Here is a 23,825-nt window from a genome sequence, read left to right on the forward strand (position 1 = left end):
GGACTGCAGACTGGGGACTTGCAGACATGTTTGGAGGCAAAAGAGCTTCCAGAAACAGGAGAATACTTTTAGAATATCTGAACTGAATGATGGGTCCACTAGTCTCCTTTGTCCACCCAGCTCTCAAAAGTCACAGAAATGCATCCTCTGGGAAGAGATGGGAGGAACTGGCTCCCTGAAGTCTGACCAAGTCTATACAACCGGGGTCACTGCTTGAAGCATACAATGATCATAAATGATTAAATTCAGTAGGTCTGCTTGATGAGCCGACCCCACTATCATTGAGATTTGACTTCCTTTATACCTGATGTTATTTTTTTCTCTGAAACCTACTTTGCAACGAAAATAACCAATCCAGCTATCCTTTGATTCATGGCATATCTTTTTCCTTTTCCATTGATTTATCTGGGTCATCTTATTTAAATTTGTTGCAGGCAGCATATAGTTGAGTCTTTCTCACTCTATCTGACTATCTTTCCCTTTTAACTTGGATGTTTGGACTATGTACATTTAATGTGAATGTTGATATAGTTAAATTTATGTCTGCCACTTGCTATTTGCTTACTATTTTCCCAACTATTATTTGTTCTTTTTTTTCCTTTACTACCTTTTTGTTGTTGTTATTTAAATGGACATGTAGGCTCTTTTCTGGTTACTGAGACTCAAGGAACCATGAGCAGCAAAGTCACCCACGACACCCTGTACAAGGCAGTGTGGGAAGTCCTGCACGGCAACACCAGCACAAGCGCTGGAAGTTTTTGGAGACGGTGGAACTGCAGATCAGCCTGAAGAGCTATGACCCTCAGAAGGACAAATGCTTCTCGGGCACTGTCAGGCTTAAGTCCACTCCCTACCCCAAGTTCTCCGTATGTGTTTTGGGGGATCAGCAGCACTGTGATGAGGCCAAGGCAGCGGATACTCCCCACGTGGACACCGAGGCACTAAAGAAACTCAACAAGAATAAGAAATTAGTCAAGAAGCTGGCCAAGATGTATGATGCCTTTTTGGTTTCAGAATCTCTGATCAAGCAGATCCCACGAATCCTGGGCCCCAGGCATGAATAAGGCTGGCAAGTTCCCTTGCTTGCTGACATGCAATGAGAACATGGTGGCCAAAGTGGATGAAGCGAAGTCCACCTTCAGATTACAGATGAAGAAGGTGCTGTGTCTGGCAGTGACTGTTGGCCACGTGAAGATGACTGATGATGAGCTTGTGTACAACATCCACTTAGCTGTCAATTTCCTGGTGTCTTTGCTCAAGAAGAATTGGCAGAACGTCCGGGCTTTATACATGGAGAGCACCATGGGCAAACCCCAGAGCCTGTACTAAGGCACAGTTCAATAAATCCTAGTGCTACCAAAAATAAATAAATAGGCACGTAGAAGATATCACAGACCCTCTTCAGGTGATATTTTACCCCTTTGTATAGAATAAAAAACTCACACTAGCATGCAGTTGATCGCTGAACAACACGGAAGATAGGGCACCAGCCCTCCACACAGTCACAAATCTGTGTATAATTTTGACTCTCCCAAAAATTAACTACTAATAACCTACTGTTACCTGGAGCCTTACTGATAACACGAACAGTCAGTTAACACATCTTTTGTATGTTATATGTATTATGTACTGTAGTGTTATAGTAAAGTAACCTAGGGGAAAGAAAATGTTATTAAGAAAATGATAAGGAAGACAAAATACATTTACAGTATCGCATTCCTAGAAAAAAATCCACATGTAAGTGGATACACATAGTTCACACCCATGTTGTTCAAAAGTCAACTGCCCTTCTATTTCTCTCCTCCCAGCCTTTATCCCTTTGTTGTTATACACTTTAATTTTACCTCCATTATTAATTCTATACTATGTTTTTGTTATTTTTGTTTAAACAATCCATTATCTTTTAAAGAGATATAAATAATGTTTTCCAACAGTTTTTTGTATTTACGCATGTGCTTTCCATTTCTAATGCTCTTTATTCCTCTGGTAGACCTATCCCACTGGACTATCATTTTCTTTTTGCTAGATGGACTTCCTATAACATTTGTTATAACGAACTGCGTCATGGTCCCCAGTTACTCTATCTGTCACACTTGGAGGAACTAGGAAGGGTTCTCTATACCCACTCACCACCTCATCTGTTCTGTCAACTGAATAGCTAAGCCAGAGTCAGAGGCCAGTCGTCACACCAGGGTTATTTGTGCCCACCTTCTTTATCATGAGTGGGAATTTGGGGACTAATCTTCTGTAATGCTTTGTGTCTTTTACATGTTGACAAATCAGAGGAAAATGTTTTCCTGAAATATTTAAACTTTAAAAACATGGATTTCTGTATAAATAATATGTGGGACTTTTCCTTTCAATTATTCCTCAGGCTTTTATGTAGTGGCTTGAAATAGATCAAAGAAAGGATGTGAGATGTAGAGATTTCATAAACTGTACCAGTACAGGAAGTTGGAGTCTTGCCCCATTTCAATCCTATTTTGTGAAAACTTTTTGCCTAGAAAGCCCTTCTCAATTCCATCTGTCTGAAATGACTTGTTCTTTCCCTGTCACTTGCTCTTGTGTTGGGCTGTGGGTTGTTTCCTGAATTCATTAGGTTCTTGCTCTTCACTGCACATCGTAATGTTCTCTTTCTCTGTAACACTCTATCTGATCACTGCAAAAAATGGTGTGTATGCTGCCTCTAGTCTACATTATATTCAGTCTAGCTTTTATTTTAAACTGCTTGAATGACTCCACAACTGTGTATTAAGAGCAGGTCTTATAACTCATGCTGTAAATGGCTGAGTTTCCTGGTCTGGGGAGGCCGTGGAGGGATAAGGAGTCAACAGTGGAAGTTTCTGCAAGCGGGGGTCTGGCAAAGGTGTGTTTTGCTCCTGGAGTTTGTGGGGAAAATCCAAAGCAGGTGTGCATGGAAAATGGATCCCTGAGTGGGGAGGCAAGCTCAGCAAGCCACAGAAAGAAGCATAAGGGGTCAAGGGAAGAGATCAAATCTGGATGCAAAACAAGGAACTGGAGGGTCAATGAGAATGGAAGGGCTGGGTGATTAAGGATTCAAAGCAGTTGATGGAGGTTAAGATTCAGCAGGCTTCACCTGCTGTATAACAACAAAACTGTGTGCGCATGTGTGTGTGTTACTGCATTCATTTCTCATGGCTGCCATAACAAATGGCTTCACAAACCTGGTGACTTCAAATAACAGAATTTATTCTGTCACAGTTCTACAAGCAGAAATCGTCAACCAACATGTTGGCGGGGTTGGTGCCTTGAAGATGCTCTGAAGGGGAGAATCTGTCCATGCCACCAGGCAGTCCTTGGTGCTCCTTGGCTTGTAGCCACATCATTCTAGCCTCTACCCCCATCTTCATCTGGGCTTCTTCCCTGCATGTCTGTGTTCCTCCTTCTTCCTATAAGGACACCTATCATGGGTTTGGGGGCCTATCCTAGATCTAGATTTTCTTATCTAGAGATTCTTTACCTGATTACAACTGAAAACACTCTTTTCCAAAAAAAGTCACCTCTGCAAATTTGGTGGTTAGGATTTAGACATTTTCGGGGACGACCATTCAACCTAATACAATTACTATATTCAACACACTGTTCTAAACACTTTACGTGTATTAACTCATTTAATTCTTATACCAGGATTCCTTGACATATGTGCCAACATTAGGACTATTTTACAAACCAAGAATCTGAGGTGCAGACAGGTTAGAAAATTTCCCAAAGCCCCACAGGTGTGTATTGGAGCTGCACTTGAACCCAGATGGACAAACTCCAATTTACACACTTAACCACTCTGCTATTGAAAATATAGATATTTCTAAGTCTCTGGTTTTTCATCTGTAAAGTGGAGATGGTATCGGAATTGTTGTGAAATAACACAGGCATGTGGCAAGTGCTACCGTTTTAGTGGCTGGCAGTAATATGGGAGCAGAGCGTCTCAGATCAGGAATCAGCTGGGGAAGTCCTGACAAATTCCAAAAATGCTTGACTTTGACTGCTGTCGCCCCGTGTGGTGCCCAGGAGAGCTGGCTATGCTGAAAGAGACAGACATAAGGGGCCCCTGGGATGGAAGCTCCTTAAAGGCAATGAGGACTTTTTTCCACTCTTTTTCTCTTCACATAGTAGGATGGTGGCCACATGGTGTGCAGTCAATAGATGTATGGAGTGAATGAATGAGTGAATGGCAGTGCTCTTCTTGAGAGCAGGCACTACTGTTAATCTTTTCTTCTCTATCCCATCTTCCTCACGAGTCCCTGCCTCTCCACGGTCAAGTAAAATACTAGTTGCAAAGGAATCAATTTATGCCAATCTTTGACTTATATATTGCATGTTCTTCAGTGGATCATGTCTGTTGAGTAGTCCAGACAACATTTCCTTCTCTCTCACATTCTTCATCTGCCACCCATCTTCTCTCTAGTCCTGCCCCTGCAAGGTCCAGATCAGCAGGGGTCATAAGCAAGAATTTATTTGTGTAGATCCTTGCCTTTTCCAGGGCAGGAGCATTGCAGCCCTATCACCTCCTATCCTTAGATGAAAATGCTGAAATTAGAATGAGAAACATGGGGCAGAAATGATGGGAGCCAACTCTTCTGGTGAGATGTGGGGATGTGGTAGAAGAACACAGGCCCTGGGCTATCAAAAGGCAATTTGATCGGCACAATTTACTGAGGACCTAACCTTTGCCAGGAACTACTCTAGACTGTGGAAACCAGGCAGATAATAACAACTGCATAAGAAAGTAGGATATGTAGACAAATAAATAGATAGATAGATAGGTAGATAGATGATGGTTGGATAGATACCTAGATAGATTTAATTCTCATTGTGCACTTAATGTCCGTGGAATCTTGCACAAACTATAACAACAATCTAAGCTTCAGTTTTTTGGTAAAGTAAATTACTTAAATGTTTATCTAGTAGGATTTCTGTGAGCACAAACTAGGTAACCACATGTGTATACACTTATACACACACATGTGTCTGTAGGTACTCACAAATATATATTTATATATTCTCTATATAAAATATGTGAGTGTGTGTACACACAGATATATCTATATATCCAGATCTATCTAGGGAGAGATAAAGTGAGTTTGGCACATGATAGCTCCTGGACTATAATGCAGGGATACCTGCTGTTTACCTCTTTTGTCATCTGAGCCCCAGCTTTCTTTATAGACCCCTGTCAACCTCCAGCATCACTTTTGGACCAGGATGTGACCATCTGCCTTCCTAAGTGGCCCTAAATGACATCTGAGCTTTTTGATAATCTTCACTGCTCCTGATCTGCCACACTTCCAGGAAAGCACCCAGTACAGGTGGGCTGACCCAGGAATGATTTTTGCGTCAGCACCTCCAGCCCTCCAGGACCACGCTGGGAGCTATCTTCGGATGGCTGTTATTCTTGGCTGCAGCCATGGCCCCATTAAAGACAGAGCTCTAGAGATGAAAAGTCCTAGATCCCATTATCAGTCCCTACTTCAAACATGAACTCTGGGTCTCGAAGGCTCTTCATGTGGCTTCCGAAGCTTAATGATGCCATTAGCATCTCCTACCTGAAGGCAGCACTAATTAAGGCACTGAGACACACAGCCATATTTCAGTTAATTGAATTCATTTGCTAGTTTGCAAAGAAACACAATTAATAAAATAAGTGTGCGTGTCGCATTTTTTTGCAGATCGACTTTGAAGTGATAACTATTTGTCTGATCTGCTTTGAATAAAATGAGGAAAACAGTTCATGCTGAACTATTTGTAGGCAGAGGTAGTGAACATATGTTTCTAATTTGAGCTAAGAGGAAAGCAAAAATATACAAATTTAGCAAATCTTAGTTCTTGACAACCACTCAGGATATTTCAGCTAAGAAGTGAGCATATGGTTCAGGGAATAAAGAAACTAGCTAGCGTGGTGTGGAAATGATGTTTCTGGGCTCAGAGTTTCATGACTGCCATGAGCTCATTCTTTCTGAGATGGGGGTCAGGTCTCGAACATTTTCTGTGGATTTTCCCATCAGTAAATGGATGCTGCTTATGAATGCAGGTTGGTCGTGTGGGGATAGAATGCGCGCCTCATTATCGTACAGCACGCTTCAGGTGGGATGAATTTCACAAGGAGAGGATTAGGTCTCTTCAGAGCTGCCGCATCTGGAAGTGATCAGGTGGTTAGATTTGCTTCAGGTAAGTGTGAAGTGTGACGGCAGCGGGGTGTGGATTGCCTCCGCCCTTATGGCCCAAAGTAGAAAAGGGATTTGGCCACCATGATGCTTGGCTTTGAGGGGGAGCAGAATATGCTACCCCAGGACGTGCCACTTTAGCATGTGGATTTTTCCAAGCTGAAGACAATCAGGGTTCAGCAGATTCAGGAAGAGCTTTTTACCTCCCCCTTAACTGCCTGAAAGAATTTAGATAACGGGCCTGTACCAGGAAGAGAGCTATTACCAAAAATAATGTTCTATATCCAAAAGACTTATCTGCACAGCATGGAAACATTTGTTTACCAAATGTCTGCTCTTCTCAGCTTCCAGTGAATTGTCTTCCTACCTTTTGAGACTCCTTGTCCTTAGCTCGGGATGGAATATAAGTTTCAATTACCTGAGTGCTGGGAAGTCTCATATTTTAATGGGGATTCCATACATATGAAATTTGTTTTCTTCCTGTTAATTTCTCTTATGTCAATTTAATTATTAGACCAGCCAAAGAACCTAGAAGGGAAAAGGGAAAAGTTTTCCACCCCTACAGCTTTTCAATCACAATTGTTTTATTATAGTCAGACTATGGACAAATTATGTCATTTCTTGGTGAATCTGTTTGTTTTTTAATTCCTAAGCCTGTATACACAATACTTATTGTTTTGCAAGGATAGAGTTTGTCCTTGCATTGTAATTTATAGAAAAGATATTATTTTCAAGTTTTCTCTGATGATAAAAGATTTCAAGTTTTCTCAGACATGTTTCCAAATCCAAAGAAGAGCACCACGTTTGATGTCCAAAACTGTGTGTGATGGAGGACGAGGTCAGTGGACCGGGACCCCCACCCCAAGCACTGCAGTTCTGAACTCAATATGTAAATCGGGAGAAAGCCCCTTAGTGTCTGGAAGCCTCCATCTCCGCATCTTTGAATGAGCTGGTTAGAAGGAAAGAGCCTCAGGATTTACCCCAGCTCACAAGTCCTGGAGGTTGATGATGGTGAGGGTAGATTGAATGTCTGTACCTTCCAGACACAATCTTATGGGTTCTTCAGCAGGCCATGGAAACTTGATTCGATGGGGAGGCCACATTCCCAGGGAGAGTACCAGAACACAACCCTTGGGCTTCCTCAACTTTAAGGGTGGGGTTTCCACTGCTTGCCATGTTAGCTGCCCAAGTTAACAAGTATAGGCACAATATGGATCCCCCAGCTCCTTGCCTTCTCCCAACCCAGGGGAAGCATGGTCATTTCTCTGTACCAGTTGGACTGGCAAAGCTGCAGAGTCAGTAACTGGACATCCTTCAATCCAACATGAGGAAGAATTTTCTCTGTCAGAGTTGCCCAGCATGGGCTGCCCCAGGAAGCTTCTCACTGCGGGTTCCAGCACAGTCCAGTAAAGGGAAACAACCTTTCAGACTCAAGGGGTACAGTACCGTGGCACTCACCATGTGTTCCCTGGGCCAGTGGCATTGGTGCTGAGATACTAAGGGGATCAATATCACCCCATCCATTAGTGGATTATTCTGGGTATTAGTTCTCATGTTTCTATTAACTATGATTTATTTTTTAACCACAGATTTGCTTTCCACTGTAATAAAAAATAATGTCAATCGAATCTCTGAAAACAAATTACTCCTGAGATTTTAAAAGGACTAGAAATTTTAACAGCCTCAGGAGAGAGCACCTACAAAGGTGGGGACAAGCCTACAGGCTGCACACTGAGAATTATTTGATTATTGAAAGAATATGAGTTGGAATTTTGAGGGGAATTTTCAGTTAATGAAGTCATTCTGATGTCAAGACTGGTGGGCAAACCAGAAGGCAATTCAGCTACAGAGAACTCGATTTTATTTTTTTTTAATCTGAGACCATGAGGGGAGGGTGAGTCCTTTCTCACTGCCTTGTGGGAGACGGAAAGACAGAACCAGAGAGAGCTTACCACTTGGGGGAAACCACTTGCATGGTCACCAGTGATGTCTGGACCTTGCCCAGCCATGAAGGGGATCCACCATATCCAGCATCAAAGCCAGGGCACATCCTGCCTCTGCCAGGCACTCCCATGCGTGCACAATCAACCTGAACTCCCAGTCAGCACAGGCACTATGCAGTGACCATCACTCACTTTGAGGATTATTACCAATGGAAAATCAAATATCTTTTTTTTTAAGATTTTATTTATTTATTTTGGGGGGGGACACAAGCAGGGGGAGTGGCAGGCCGAGGGAGAGGAAAAGCAGGCTCCCCACTGAGCAGGGAGGCTGACGCTGGGCCAGAACTCAGGACCCTGGGATAATGACCAGAGCCAAAGGCAGTTGCTTAACCGACTGAGCCACGCAGGCAGCCTGAAAGTCAAATATCTTTTAGACTGCTACCTCTCTACAAACTGGAATTAGTTTTTCCTGAGTAAATCAGGGCCTTGTTTTTCCTGCTTTACTCGGGAAAGACTAATTCCACTATAAGTGCACCATGGGATATGTCAGACCTTGCTGTTACTAAAACGTTGCCTTAAAGTTCAGGAAAAAAATTGGGTGTGAAATTTGGCCTTTGTGGCATTCCATAAGCATATGTTCTGACATAAAGCACACCAAAAAGTTTGGCCTTTTGGCATTTAGCAGTGCAGCATCTGTATTACTTTTAATCCCACTGGTGGAATTGGCAATAATTCCGGTTTTGCAATGGGCCACTGGCTGGGTACCCCAGGGTGTTCCTTCCGGGAAAATTCCACATGAACTCCATGAGTCTCTTGCCTGAACTCAGTCCCCTTACCATATTCCGCCCCATCTGCTATGGGTTTCCACAAGCTACCCTATGTGGTCCAGCTGAATTATTGATCACAATCAGCTGAGAAAAGCCCCCACAACTCCTATTGGCTAAAATGACCTTCCACCCCATCAGCCCAGCCCCAAAGTCCATCCCAGTTAAAGGGTTGGGGATAAGCTTGGGAAAACCCCAAAGCAATCCTCAAGGTTAACTTCTTGGAAATCTCAGAAAGAAAGAAAAACTTTACAGGAAATTGGCATGAGAAGGGAATTAGAGGCTTAATTATGTTTTTCACCTCATCCCCATTAAAACTGACTTCTGTGTTGTGTCACTCCACTTTAGCACAAGCGTTAGTAGATCTTGCAAAGGTTGGAATAAATGTGTTCGGAAGCTCTCTGAGCCAGTGGACTTCTGTCTCCCAGTTTCTCTGAATGAGCTACTGCTGGAAGAAAACCAGGTGTTCTGAAAAGACAAGACTTGCTGGATAAACTCCTAAGGCTTTGGGTTTTTCTCATTACCTGGTGAAACCAATCATTGTGCCTCAGGGCTATCACAGGAGCCAGACCCTGTGGCAACGGTAAAGCTAGTTAAGCCTCCCTGAGCTGGAAATTAAGTTTGTGTTTGTAAGAATTGCTGGAGATTCTAAAGGCAAAACTAACACGCCCCTCCCATTTTGTACTTCATATGCATCCCGGTTTTGCTATGAATATTATCTAAAGTGTAAACAGGACCAGGAATAGCTACTTTCGCACACCTTTGTTTCAAAGGTAGGTAAGACTCTGAAAAATCTTCTCTGATTAAAAAGAGTGTGGGATTGAAGTACAACATTTGAGATAAATAAATCAATGTGATCAATCCATAGGAGAACAAAAACTAAAATGGTTTCCGCTTGGGAATGTGTCCCAAGTTTAACTATTTTGTAAGATTTTTAATGACGCATAATACACTATTTGATTCTAGGGGTATTGGCTTCTCTGTTACATTATTAAATTGCATTTATGTCAAGATGTTTCACTTGTCATTTTTGGGTGAGGCTCTTAATAGTCTCTGATAATTGAGAAGCAGAAATGAACTTTTGCTTAATGTATCTGAGACCTGTGGTTATGTAATGGATTGTGGTTCATCCTAGGCAGCCTTGAGAGTGAGGAATAATAATTATATGCCAATAGCAGAGGTTAATCGATTCATTCAATCAAAGCACAAGTCTGGCTGCTCTGTTGTAGGCTTGTGGCTCAGTGCTGGGGTGAAAAATGTCTGCCTCAGGACAGGCTCTCCTCTCTTAGCTCTTCCTCTAGCAGCAAAGAAGGACTTTGAAAGAAAGTCAGTCAGGCGTTGTAAGTGTGGTGATAGCTCAATGTGTATAAAATTACACGTGGAGCAGAGCAGCTGACTCCCCCCCCTCCACCAGGGCCAAGAGAGGTACAGAAAATGGAGGTACTTGGAAAACACAACTATATTTCATCAATGAGAAATGGGCAGAAATTTTAAACTTTATCTGGTAGTAAATGAGATACCTCTGATGGCTTTTAACCAAGAAGCAACCACATAAATACTGAAGTTTTTATAATCAAATATTCCTATTTGGCGTGTTCTGATTTCACATTAGAAAGAATTCTAAAAAAAAAAAAATATTCTCTATGTTTTTCTACAATCGTGTCATATTTCTCCCATTTTTGTTCAGATCTTTAATCCATCCAGAGACATTTTTAACTTAATCTGAGTAGTGATATAATTTTATTTTCTGTATAGGGTGAACCAAATTTTCCATTATGTGTTTGTGATATGGTCCATTTTTCTGTTCCTTTATGGCAGGATCTCTCAAACTCAGTACAACTGATGTTCTGGCTGGATAATTCTTTGTTGTGGGGACTGCCTTGTGTGTCGTATTTAGCAGCATCCCTAGTCTCTACCCTCTATATGCCAGTAGCTCACCCCCATCCCCGGTTGTGACGCCAAAAAATGTCTTCAAATTGCCAAATGTCCCCTGAAGGACAAAATTGACTTTAGTTGAGAACTACTGCTTTAAAACTATCGCTCTGTCCCCATTGCTTTGGCTACAGAATAGTCCTTTCTACAAGGTTGGACAAGTCTTATTTCTTTATTTTCATATATATTTTCGAAAGATGTCCAATATCTCCCTAATATCACTCATCTTTTAACGGATTGTATTAAAGTTTTTATTAATTTGGGGCTATGGATATATTTAAAATGTTATGTTTCTTCTTTTATTCACTCTTGTGGAACTTAATTGACTTTTATAATTTATACATAAACAGTTCTATCCCTAATTAATCTAGGTAGGTTATAGATCAATATTAATGCAAATAGTGTCTGAGTTTCTGTTACATTTTCTACTACTTTTTGTGGAATGTTATAAATTTGTGTGTTGATCTTTGCAGTCATTTTGTGCTCACTTTTAGACCAAATACTGCTGTTTTCCTCAGTAAATATGAATAAATCCACACTCCACAAATTAGTTTAAATTTTGTTGGACATATTTGTACTTCAGACTTACACACACAAAAAAAAACCCCAGAATAAACCTCATCAATTTGATTTCTGTAAAAATGATGGCTTGGATTTTCTATCACCGTGGAAAATAACTGTAGAATTAAGGACTTGAGGAATTTTAGAGGTGTTTGTGTTTTTGTTCTTTACTTCCCCCTAATTTAAAAGAAACTTGCACTAAACTTTCCATTTCAAAACATTATTACAAGTACAATGTTGCAGAAGTCACATACAAAATTTATTCTAAAGCTAGAGTAATTAAGACAGGGCATTGTGTAAGATATTTAAGACACATTAGTGAAGCACAGCAGAGATGAGACATAGATCCACATGCATATAGTCAATTGATTTTTGAGAAGGTGCACAGGCAAATCAATTGAGGAAAAAAATAGCCTTTTCAAGAAATGGTGCTGGGACAATTGGATGTTCATATGCCAAAGAAGAAGAAGAAGAAGAATAGGAGGAAGAGGAAGAAGGAGGAGGAGGAGAATCTTGACAAAGATCTTACACCTTTCACAAAAATTAAATCAAAGTGGAACATAGATCCAGATGTAAAATACAATTTCTAGAAGAAAACATAGGAGAAAAATCTCTGTGACTTGGGATTCCTTGAGCAGTTCTTTTTTTTTTCTTACAATTTTATTGAGATACATTCACAAAGCATAAAATTCTTCTTTGTAAAGTGGAGAATTCAGTGTTTTTTTTAGTATATTCACAGAGATGTGCAGTCATCATAATCTAATTCCAGATCTCATTGACCAGGACAAAAAGAAACCCCCTATCCATTTTCAGTCAGTTCTCATTCCCTCCCTCCCCTGATTCTTGGCAACCACCAATGTACTTCTTCTATATGTTGGCCTAGTCTGGAAATTTCATATAAGTGGAATCATATTATATATGTTCTTTAGTTACTGGCTTCTTTAAGTTTGCATAATGTTTTCAAAATACAAGGCCAAAGCAAAATTAATGAAACAACAACAACAACAAAACAGTAAGCCAGACTTCATTAAGATTAAAAACTTCTACCCTGCAAAGACACTGATAAGAAGATGAAAAGATAAGCCATAGACTGGGATAAAAGATTTGCAAAACACACACTCTGATAATGACTGATATCCAAAATATACAAAGAACCCTTAAGACTCAAAAATAAGAAAACACACAACCCAATTAAAAAATGGGCAAATGATCTGAACATACATCTCACCAGTGAAGATATACAAATGGCAAGCAAGCATATGAAAGGGTGCTCAATATTTCTCAACTGTGAAATGAAAATTAAAATAATAAGATGCCACTGCATACTTATTAGAATGGCTAAATCCCAAACAAATGACAATGAAAATTGCTGGCAATGATGTTGCTTATGGTAAAACAAAATGATATTGTCACTTGAGGAGAGTTTGGTTGTTTCTGACAAAGTTAAACAGAGTCTTACCATACAGTCCAGCAATTGGTTTGACTTGAAAAATATGTACGTGCAAAATCTGTACATGAATGTTTATAGCAGTGTTATAATCACCAAAAACTGCCAGCAATCAAGATCTTTTAATAGATAAATGGAGAAACAAACAGAGGGATATCCATAAAATAGAATAGTATCTAGGGATACATATATATGAGCTATTAAACCATAAAAAAACATGGCTATACCTTAAATGCATATTGGTAAGTGAAAGGAGCCAGTCTGAAAGGCTATCTGTGTACTAATGACATTCTGGAAATGCAAACAAATAAAGATGGCAGCAGGTTGGTGGTTGTAAAAAGCCTGGAGTCAAGGATTGAATATGTGAAGCACTGGGGATTTTTAGGGCAATAAGCTATTTTTTATGACATGGTAACGGTGGACAAGTGACACAGTTTGTCAAAACCCATAGAATTTTACCACCCAAAGAAGCTTAATGTCTGCAAATTTTAAGAAGTCATTTAGAAGGCCAAAGAATGCCAAGATGGAATGCACAATGTGGGGGAAGAATCTAAATGTATGATCCACATAAAATAGCCTCCTGTAGAGAGTGGGAGGGAAGAGTGCCAACCCAAATAACTTGGAAAATTAGTGAACTCTCCAAGACGAAAGGCAAAAGGAACTACACATAAATACTGCACTCTATTTGGTAAAGTTGTTTCTCACAAAGGTGCAAATGAACAATTGTAAAACCACCATAGGGGGCACCTGGCTGACTCAGATGGTAGAGCACGCGACTCTTGATCTTGGAGATATAAGTTCGAGCCCCATGTTGGGTGTAGAGATTACTGAAAAATAAAATCTTTAAAAACAAACAAACAAATAAAAATTTATAAATAAAAAAATAAAATCACTGTGCTTATAGATTGGTTTTGAAGAATTAAGTGAATGGATGGCAGGTGCAGGGAGCCAGGTTTCTCACTGTTGATGTGGGAGTTTGCAGGTGAGGAAGGGGAGGAGGTTAGAATAATCCTCGTGGCAACTGATTGGAGTTGGACGTCAGTAGGAAGTCATGAGGAACTCAACACAGATATAGATGGATACACATAAAAAGGTTTATAGATGTGTACATACACGTGTATCAGTATACACACATACAATTCCTTGCTCCTGCAGTTAAGGGAGTCTAGAAGCAACAACATCCCAGAGCAATAAGCACAGCTGGTGTCCAGATTTTGCTTTCTAATACCCTTCTCCAATAAAAGGAACCAGACACCTTTTTTTTTTTTTAAGATTTTTTAAAAAGTTTATTTATTTGAGAGAGAGAGAACACAAGCAGAGGGGAGAGGCAGAGGCAGAGGGAGAAGTAGGCTCCCCGCGGAGCAAGGAGCCCGATGCGGGACTTGATCCCAGGACTCCGGGATCATGACCTGAGCCGAAGGCAGATGCTTACCTGACTGAGCCAGGTATCCCAAAGGAACCAGACTCCTTAGAGAGATGGCTGATTTGGGGGAGAAGGGCAGAAAATACACAAGATGAATCTGGAGCATCTTGCAGTGTGAGAAAGTAAGACAGTGCTCAAAAACCCCCACAATAATGTGGTTATATCAAAAGGACAGGAACCAACTGAAAGAGCTTCCAATGACCAAAACTGGAACAATTTGATCAACAAAATAAATAAGTAGTATTTGATTTAACCAGAACTATAAAATAAATATCCATGAGTCCATACTGAAATAAATATATGATTTAATCAATAAATAGATGGGGGAGAATATAAAACTCTCCAATGTAGAGTAACTCCAAATAATTTGTGTAGATACTTCTCCCTCAAGGAGTGCAGCATCACTGCCCACTTCATAAGTGTGGGCTGCAAGTAATGAATTCCAAAGTGTACAAAATGGAAAGGGGAGGAGATAGAGTAGCTTTACAGTGGAGACTCTGACAAAACTACCTCAGCCAGTTGATCAAGGTTAACACCAACCACGATAATTCATGTTGCCAGTAGGTGCCGTGGTGATGTGATGAGAATGGCACTTTACACTGGGGTCTTCCCTCAAAACGCCCGCAGGCCCAGTCTGATGAGGAAAACATCAGACAAGTCTTAATTGAGGAATATTCTACCAAACGTCTGCCTGGTACTCCTCAAATTCAAGGTCATCCAAACAAGGAAATTCTGAAAAACTATCACAACCAAGAGAAGCCTAAGAATACGAGACCACTAAATGTCATGTGGTCTCTGGGATGGAATCCTGGAACAGAAGATGACAAGAAGCAAAAACTAAGGAAATCTGAATACAGGGCAGACTTTAGTTAATATTTTATCCATATTAGTTTATAATTTTGACAAATTGTCAATGTAAGAGGTTAAAAATAGGGAAACTGTGAGGCGTATCAACAGAAACTATTCTAATATAAAAAGTTAAAAAAATACAGTATTGCAAGTGTCCAGTAGACGTGAATGAAAAATAAATTTTGAGTAACTCTGTTAGGCAACCTCATGATGCCTTATTTCCTAAACCCCCATCTTCTTTCCAGCTCTCTCCAGTGATTCTATATCCACCCTCCATACTGAGGCTGTGATCACATCTCAGCCACTATCTCTGGTAGTGAAAGAAAAGATAACCTTTGCCCAGCCACTATCATACCCCAAACACATTCCCTGAAAATACTCTTGTTAGTTTAAATCAGCAATAAAGATAAAGACCCTCCTTCTCCCAGGAACTTTTTCTGATTGTTCTAGTCCCAACCATACCCTCATTTTCCAACGTCCAGATCTACTCCCTTCAGTACAAATCTGCTGTTCCCATATGGTTGTTGAGCATTTCAAATGTGACCGGTTTAAATTGTGATGAGGTGTAAGTGTGAAATACACAATGGATTGTGAGGACTTAGCTAGAAGAGAAATTAAAATACCTCATTTATAATTTGTTTAAATTATCACATGTTGAGATGACAATATTCTGGATATATAGGGCTTACTAAAGCTATATTGTTAAAATTAATTTAACCATTTTTGTTTTATTTGGTCTAGAAAATTTAAAATTGTATATGTGGCTTGCATCATATTTGTACTATACAGTGTTGTTCTAAAGTATACATGCATCCCAATCATTATGGCTTATGTAACAGTGTACAAGGTTTCACGTGCTTTCTAGTTATGCCATGTATGTCTTCCCTGTTGGAGTTGATAGACCGCTTGCAGGAGAGGGGGGCAGGCTCTAGGATGCTTCTTGGACATCTACACTCTATACTCCCAGCACACAGCTTGGGATTGTCCCTACCTTCCAATGACCTGTTGTCTTCACTGGAGATTCCATTACCACGAGGATTCTGATCTAAAGGCTTTGCGATGAGCATTGGGTTTTACATGTAGGTGATGAATCACTAAATTCTACTCCTAAAACTAATATTATACTATATGTTAACTAACTGGAATTTAAATGAAAACGTGAAACATTAAAAAAGAATAAAGACTTCCTATAGCCTGAGAATCTGAAAAACTTTCATCAAAATCTAAGAGCTACAATAATGTCAGAAGCCAAACAAAGCACCCACACATTTTCAGCTATTTAGATCTCTCAGGTAGCAATTGATAGGTTCCAATGTTGGTTTAGACAGTTACATGTCAAAATAAATACCCAAGAGTTTCTAATAATGTCTTCTCATCTGAGAGTTGTTTCATTACATTCGAAGGTAGGGGTATATTTCCCGTTTGGAACCCCTATTCAGCAAGGATGCAATTTTATATTTGGTCATTTATAGATCTTGGGCATAATTTATGAAGGGAAGTAAGAAAAAGAAATGATAGGAAAATATAAACTATTCCCTTGGGACAGAAAAACAAAACTAAACAATACAGCTATAGGATAATATGCCATATGTCTTCCCACAGTGTTCGGTCTTTGGACTATTTCTGCTACATTCACACAGTTAGTAAATGATGAATCTTTTTGCTTATTAATATGGTTCCCAGTTGCCCCACATGGAAATTAAATCTTAAGGATTTCAATGAGAAGCACAGTTTGAATAAAAAAGGAAAGCCCTGTATCTTTCTCAGGAAAGCTGTCACGCCATTCTCTGCATGAGCAAAAACACTTATTTTTAGTGCAGATTTAAGTTTGGAGGTCATTAAATGTAACCTTTAAAACTCTGAGGCTTTTTATTTTTATTACTTTTCAGAAACTTGTTTTTTTAAATCAAGTTGAAAAAAGACAATTTAAACATCTAGCTTGTCTTAGAAATCATAGACTTCCAAAAGATAACAGAGTTTTAAGTTCTTATGTTTTTTTATCATGCATATTTGAGATACTAAGGGAATAATAAAAGTTATCCAATTAATAGCAATTTTTTTAAAAGTACGTACTGGATACCAGGGATATGTTAGTGAACAAGACCTCCTGTCTTCCTGGGAGACAGACAATGAAACACATAATCACCATAGTGTTCAATCATGCTATAACGGAGGAAGCACAGGTAATTGAGGAACACAAGCAGGGCTAACTCACCCTGTCTGGGGCCAGAAGAGGGATTCCATATAAAGGAATATTTAAGCTGAGACCTGAACCATGGGGGAAGGATGAGGGTGGGAAGACTATTCCAGGTGGAGGACGGGGCAAAGGCAAAAGCCAACAGGTGAGAGACAACATGGCTCTTTCGGGACAAATGAAGTTGGCCACCAAGTCTGGACCCTGGAGAAAGAGTGGTGACAAGGAGGGAGGAGGGGCTGATTCCAGAGGATTTGAGAGCCAGTTTGTTTCTTTGTTACCCACAAGGCCGTGGGAGGCCATGAAAGAGTTTAAGTACCATAATTGTGTTTATAAATGTCCCTCTAGCTACAGAGATTAGAGAGAGAGCGTGGGAGAAGGAGACATGCCAGACAATGAGATCCATAGTCCAGGGATAAAAATACAGACTCTACCTGGAATTAGAAGGGGAAAATGGAGAGGTGCAACAGATATTTCAGAAGCAGAGCTAAACATATTTGGTGACTCTCTGAGTGTTGGTAATGAGGGAGAAGAAGGTCAGCATACCTCCTATTGCTGTGCAAGTTGTGCACTGAGCAATGCCGGGATGCCATTGCCATCACATCTACATGAAAGTTTCTTGATGCACTATGGTGGAACTTGAGATCTCAATGATAAAAGAGCAGATCTGCTTCTACCCTGGGTGAATGGGTGATTGTTCATGTAAGGTAGAAAGAGAATCAGGATCCATGATGGAGTGGCACGGAGTTGGTAGAGGTGATGAGGGGATATGACAAGTTGAGTGCCAAACAACTTGAGTTTTAATGGAGATGTGCAAAAGAAAAGTGAGCAGGATATTGGACAGTCAAGAAACCTTGGCTATCATGGAGTAATTGAAGCTAGGGAGCTGCCCAGGATTAGACAAAGAAAGCATATAGGGACAGAAGAATAAAGGCCAGTATCAAAACCTTTGGAATGACAACATCTTTGGACGGGAAGATGGGAAGAAGCCTAGTGAAAAGACAGGGAAGGGAGTGTAAAACCATGAAAAGGTGGTGGCAAAGGATCCACAGAAGAGAGTGAGGGGGCAGAGTTGCTGAGGTTGCTAAAGGGAAAGTACCATGGGGTTCGAGGATATGTGGGCCTTCGGTGGCCTTGACTAGAACAATTCCACTGGGAGGAGGGACGGGAGCCAGAGTGCAGTGAACTGAGGATGGAGGAGAAAGTGCATAACGGAAGCAGAAGGTGTAGACAGTTCACACTGCTTAGTTGTGAATATTAGGACAAGCTAGCCAAGGAGGAGTTAGGGTCATGGAAGGTACTGAAGATACAAAAGAGAATGGTGGTTTATTATTGCTGGTGTTGTTTAGGGGGATGAGCCACACAGCCCAGGCAACTGGCTTCCTGTAGGAGGAGGTGCAGCCCTTTCATTGTAACAGGGGGCTATGTTCTCCCATAGATTTGCAATATTTTTTCACTTGAGTTCGCTCAGAACTCAAAAAGAATGTAAGCTGATAAAGCCGATGTTCAGAGAAGTTTTTTAGAACCATCTTGGAAATTCACATGTTCCCTAACACAACGGCTGTTTCATCAATTTTTGGAGAAGTTCCTTTTCCCTTTTCAATTTACCTGTTCTATGGTTTATAAAACTTTCATGCTAATAGCACAGGAAATTCAAATAATGACAGACATGTAGAAGAAAAAGAACATCAATCTTCACCTGACTATGCGAAATCTGTGAAGCTGAAGTTAGACACAATGGCTGGATTCTTGAAAGAAAAGCCCTCTGCTAAAGATCTGCAACCTGGCTGCCTGTAGGACAGTTGTAAATGTCATGGGTGCAAAGGGAATTCTGACGCACGCTGGTGCTGGTTTGCTTCAAACCTGATGGCTGGCACTACTACCACGCTCCCAGCTGTGTAGATAGAGTTCCACTCTACTTCTCAGGAAGGTTACCAGTGCCTTGGGACATTGCCCCATCTCTGGGGTGTGTTTGAGCAAAAGCTCAGATTTTATTCCCGATGGTCCATGAATTGGCTTCACATTGGCTTCTGTCAAGTAGGAACTCTTCAGATGCCATGAAAGACAGCTCATGCAACCCTATGCTCCGGAGCTGGCACTGTCAGCTAAGCTGGGGAGGGGAGCAGGGAACCTGCTTTTGTTGAAAGTATTCCCCTGTGTGTTGTCCTTTCTTAACTCAGTCCCTGGTCCCAGGTCCCCAGTGTCCATCATCTGATCGTATCTTCCATCTCACGCCTCCCAGTCTCCAGCTCGGGAAGTAGTTTTCTGCTCTCATCTGGTGTTTTCTCCCATTATTTGGGTCTATTCCAGGAGTCTTTCCACATCCCTCAGAATGTAAGATATTAAAAATCAATATCAGAAAAGATTCCTATTGTCTTCATTTTCTGTTGTCATGTCCCTCATATAGACAGTAAGTTTATAATGAGGGCAAGGAAGAAAGGGAATATTGAGAAAGAATAAAGCACAATAAAGCAAAGTGTCCCATTCCAATAGCAAGCTCTTGGAATGTTCAGACTAGCAGGGAGGGTGTGAGCTTGGAAACCATGTTCCCTTCTGTCCTAGAGCGAGTACAGTCATGAAAATTCTCTAAAGTATGTTTCCATGAAAGGAAGGAGTATAGTCTGCTCCCTGCACAGGATGTGTCTCTGGGGCACACTCTGGGGCTGGGAAAATGGCCGGCAGGACAGTCTTGACAGCCCTGATCATGACCTTCCTGAGGGGCCCCGATGCCTGAGGCTCCCCAGAGAGAAAAGGGTGATCTTCACCAGGCCACGGACTTTGGCCTCTGACTTTCATCTTAGAAAGGACTTTTGGGGGACCTATTGCCTCCAGGGTCTGTCATTAGCATGTGGAGTGCAGGGAATGCTAAGGAAACACCAACCCTGCTTCCACAGAGCTTCGAGGCCATGGGGAAGGGTCAGCGGTAAATGAATAAGCAGACAATTTTAAACAAAATGAAATGTGACTTGTTATGACTTGTTCTTGAAGTGAACCTTTGTTGTTCTACTATAATTAAGATATTCTAAACTACTGATACAATATGGGACCTAAAATGCAAGGGCTAGGACAATTTCTTGTTTGCTCGACAGTCTAGGGCTATTCCGGCTGCTCAGCCATTTTGTGTGGTTTCTGAGGGTTTGTGAGCTCACCACACCAGTCATCTGGTAGGAGGATACCTAACTGGGAGGCAAAGGAAATGGAGTCCTGCTCTGCACTCAAGAGGTAAGAGTGAATGTGAGCAGTATATTCAGTAGCATTTAGGGGGCTTGTGGGTATTTACCTTTGGAAACTATTCTTCCGTTAGAGTAGCTGGACTCCATCATTTCTCCTCCCTCTCTGTGCTTCCCAATCTCAAGGACCAGTTTTTCTACTCTGGTCTTGAAGGGGCTTTTAACTTTTGACTCCTGAATGATACTTTGGCTCTAAAGAAAACAAAATAAGGGCTAAAGGGGCTATAGTGGATATACCCTATTAGGTGGCACCCTTCATTTTCCCACTAAACTCTAAGTATTAAAACTTTTATTTATTTAGCCAAAAAAGTACATCATAGCCGACAACAATTAATTAAAGTTCTGCTCCCCCGTTCTCTATTTTCTAGTCTTACACTATAATCCCCAAATGCCATGGGCTCTGAATGCAGAAGTCTCATCATAATACTCTACATAAAAACCATTCATTAGGGGCACTTGGGTGGCTCAGTTGGTTAAGTGTCTGACTCTTGATTTTGGCTCAGATTATGCTCGCAGGATCCAGCCCTGCATTGGGCTCTGTACTCAGCATGGAGTCTGCTTGAGATTCTCTCTCTCCCTCTGCCCTGGCCCTGCTCATGCTCTCTAAAAAACAAACCAACAAATAAACAAATCAACAACAACAACAACAACAACAACAACAAAAACAAACATTCATTAAAAGAGTCCCAAAGTTCTCTGTACTGCTCCAGGAACCCATCAAACAAGTGCAATTTTTAGTATAAAGATTATTTGGCAGGAAAAAAATCTTAAAAGCATTAAACTACTATTAATAACCACTTATAACTCTTCCTGCTAAAATAATTTCCTGTATCTCACGTCAAATCAGTCAATACTCTGTGTAAAATCCTTATAACGTTAATGTTCTGAGACAGATAAAAACTCTCCATGATTATATTCAACGTAGAGTTTTGTGTCTTAATCTGGAAAAATATTGCTCTCTTTTTTTTATTTGGATGGAGTCTCAGCAAAAACAGGATGCCATCTTAATTAAGGTTAAGTGCATGTGTAAACAGGCCTGTGCAGTTTCCTCTCAGGCATATGTACTTGGTCTTGTTGAGCTTGGACTTTAAACCAGTGTGTGTGATAGAAACCCGGAGACAAGGCGGTCCATCTTACAGAGCTTTCCCCTTGCTTCATTGCATTTAAAAATGACAAATTGGGGTGGGGGGGCCCAGGTGGCTCAGTCGGTTAACAGTCTGCCTTTGGCTCATATCATAATCCCAGGATCCTGGGATCAAGCCCTGCATTGGGCTCCCTGCTCATCGGGGAGTCTGCTTCTCCTTCTCCCCTGCTTATGCTCTCTCTCTCTCTCTCTCTCTCTCTCTCAAATAAATAAATAAAATCTTAAAAAAAAATTACAGATTAGGGGCACCTGGTTGGATCAGTTGGTTAAATATCCCGCTCTTGGTTTTGGCTCAGGTCATGATCTCAGGGCCGTGGGATTTAGCCCCACATCTGGTTCCATGCTCAGTTGGGAGTCAGCTTGAGATTCTCTCTCCCTCTCCCTCTGCCCCTCCCATAGCTCATGCTCACTCTCTCGCTCTCTAAAATAAATAAACAAATCTTTTTTAAATATGACAGATTAGACTCTAAGTTTCTTTATGGAGATGTGAGAAATCCCTACTGATGAGGTCAACAAGTGTATTAAATATAGTTTTGCTGGATAGTAAAAGGTAAGCAGTGAAATGCATGGGTGTTGTTGTTGGAGGAAGGAGGATTTTTGTGAAATGTGAAAGGCACTGGAAACACATAAAACTACTTTACCTTGAAAAATAAAAGCTCCAGAGCATGGTCATCCCACTGAAACTTTATAAACAGTATCTACTGACGTTGGTGTTATCATAGCAAAAACTTTTTTCCTTATGATACCAATAGAAAGGACAGATATGGGTATCGCTTAAGAATCAAACTAATGTTTTCATTGGAAATAAAAAGTTTAGTATTTAAGAGCTTTATAAAAAAAATAGCGAATGTAAACATTGTGTGTTTATCTTCTCAATAAATAATTCAGGAGACAATATTTTCCAGGGAAAGATAGTTTAAGAAGCTTTACTGACTGTTTTATGGAAACAGTGTTTGCAAAACTTTTTAAAATAATTATTTTAAATAACCAGTAGTTATTTTAAATAACCAAATCATCATTTTTGTTACCATGCTACAATCAGTTTTTATAGTGGAATCCAGGAATCATTATTCAACTCATTAATCACCAAAGGTTCTGAAGCAGGACTCCATGTAAGTAAATGCTACTATGGTATAGGTGTGGTTTTTTGAGTCATTTTCTTCCTTTTGAAGATGTGGCAATAGTTCTTTCTCTGTCAAGTGGATGCCCTTATTCGTTACAACAAAGGGGATAGGAGATGGAGGAGGGGCAGGAATGTATCCTACAAGGGGCACTTGAAGACCAAAAAACCAAGCAAACCCCTCCATACTGTTTACACAGAGGTGTATTCAGGCTCACCTTACTGACAGAGGGCATCAGACAGACGGTCCCAGCACTATGCAACCATTCTCCACAGCTTCTCCTCTAAGTTCAGACCACCAGCTTCTAGAGAGTGAGGGGCACGCTGGTGAGGTCACAGGGTAGTTATCCATAGTGGGGCCTTCTGTGCACCACTTTAGGGAAGATCAGAACAAACCTTCACACATCCCATTCAGGGCGTGCATTCACTTGCACAGAGGTTGGAATGTTTAGGCCTGAGGCAAGTCGTTGCCCAGGCATGAACAGGATGAAGGACCAAAGATGGACTTAGTGTTGTCAGCACTCCTATTCTAGATCAACCTTGAACATTTGGGGTCACCTGTGTGGGGATTTTCCATCAATGTCTGTGTGTTGGCATATCTACCTGATGTCTCATTAGCTGTGCAGCATCTAGCACTTGTGTGTTTGGTATCTTTGTCACCTGGAGCACTGCCTGTCCCGCTGACCTACTGGGACCCTCCCACCCTGACACCAAGTGGCAAAGTCCTGCTCTTCACTACTGTGAGTTCACTGATTTCTCTTGGGATATAAAACATACTGGGCCAGAGTTCCACCTTCTCAGGGCTTCAAAGGGAGCTGAGGATCTGGACTGGGGAAATCAGGAAGTGAGGGGGTGCACAGGTGTTGAGAGAGTAAACAGCCCACTTTGTGGGGAGGTGTCATTAAGGTCAGAGGGTTCTAGAAGTGGGAGTATAAGAGGAAGCGGCCCCAAATGAAAGGATGTGACATCAGAAGAT

At 40.9% G+C, this 23,825-nt stretch overlaps 1 pseudogene; it reads left to right on the forward strand.

The window, feature by feature from the left end:
• The first annotated feature begins 672 nt into the window (after positions 1-672).
• LOC112819815 (large ribosomal subunit protein uL1 pseudogene) lies at positions 673-1,346 on the forward strand (annotated as a pseudogene).
• The last annotated feature ends 22,479 nt before the right edge of the window (positions 1,347-23,825 follow it).

The sequence above is a fragment of the Callorhinus ursinus genome, unplaced genomic scaffold (genome assembly GCF_003265705.2).
Source record: "Callorhinus ursinus isolate GAN/ISIS: 27379988/994484 unplaced genomic scaffold, GSC_fseal_2.0 scaffold3, whole genome shotgun sequence".
Classification (NCBI taxonomy): domain Eukaryota; kingdom Metazoa; phylum Chordata; class Mammalia; order Carnivora; family Otariidae; genus Callorhinus; species Callorhinus ursinus.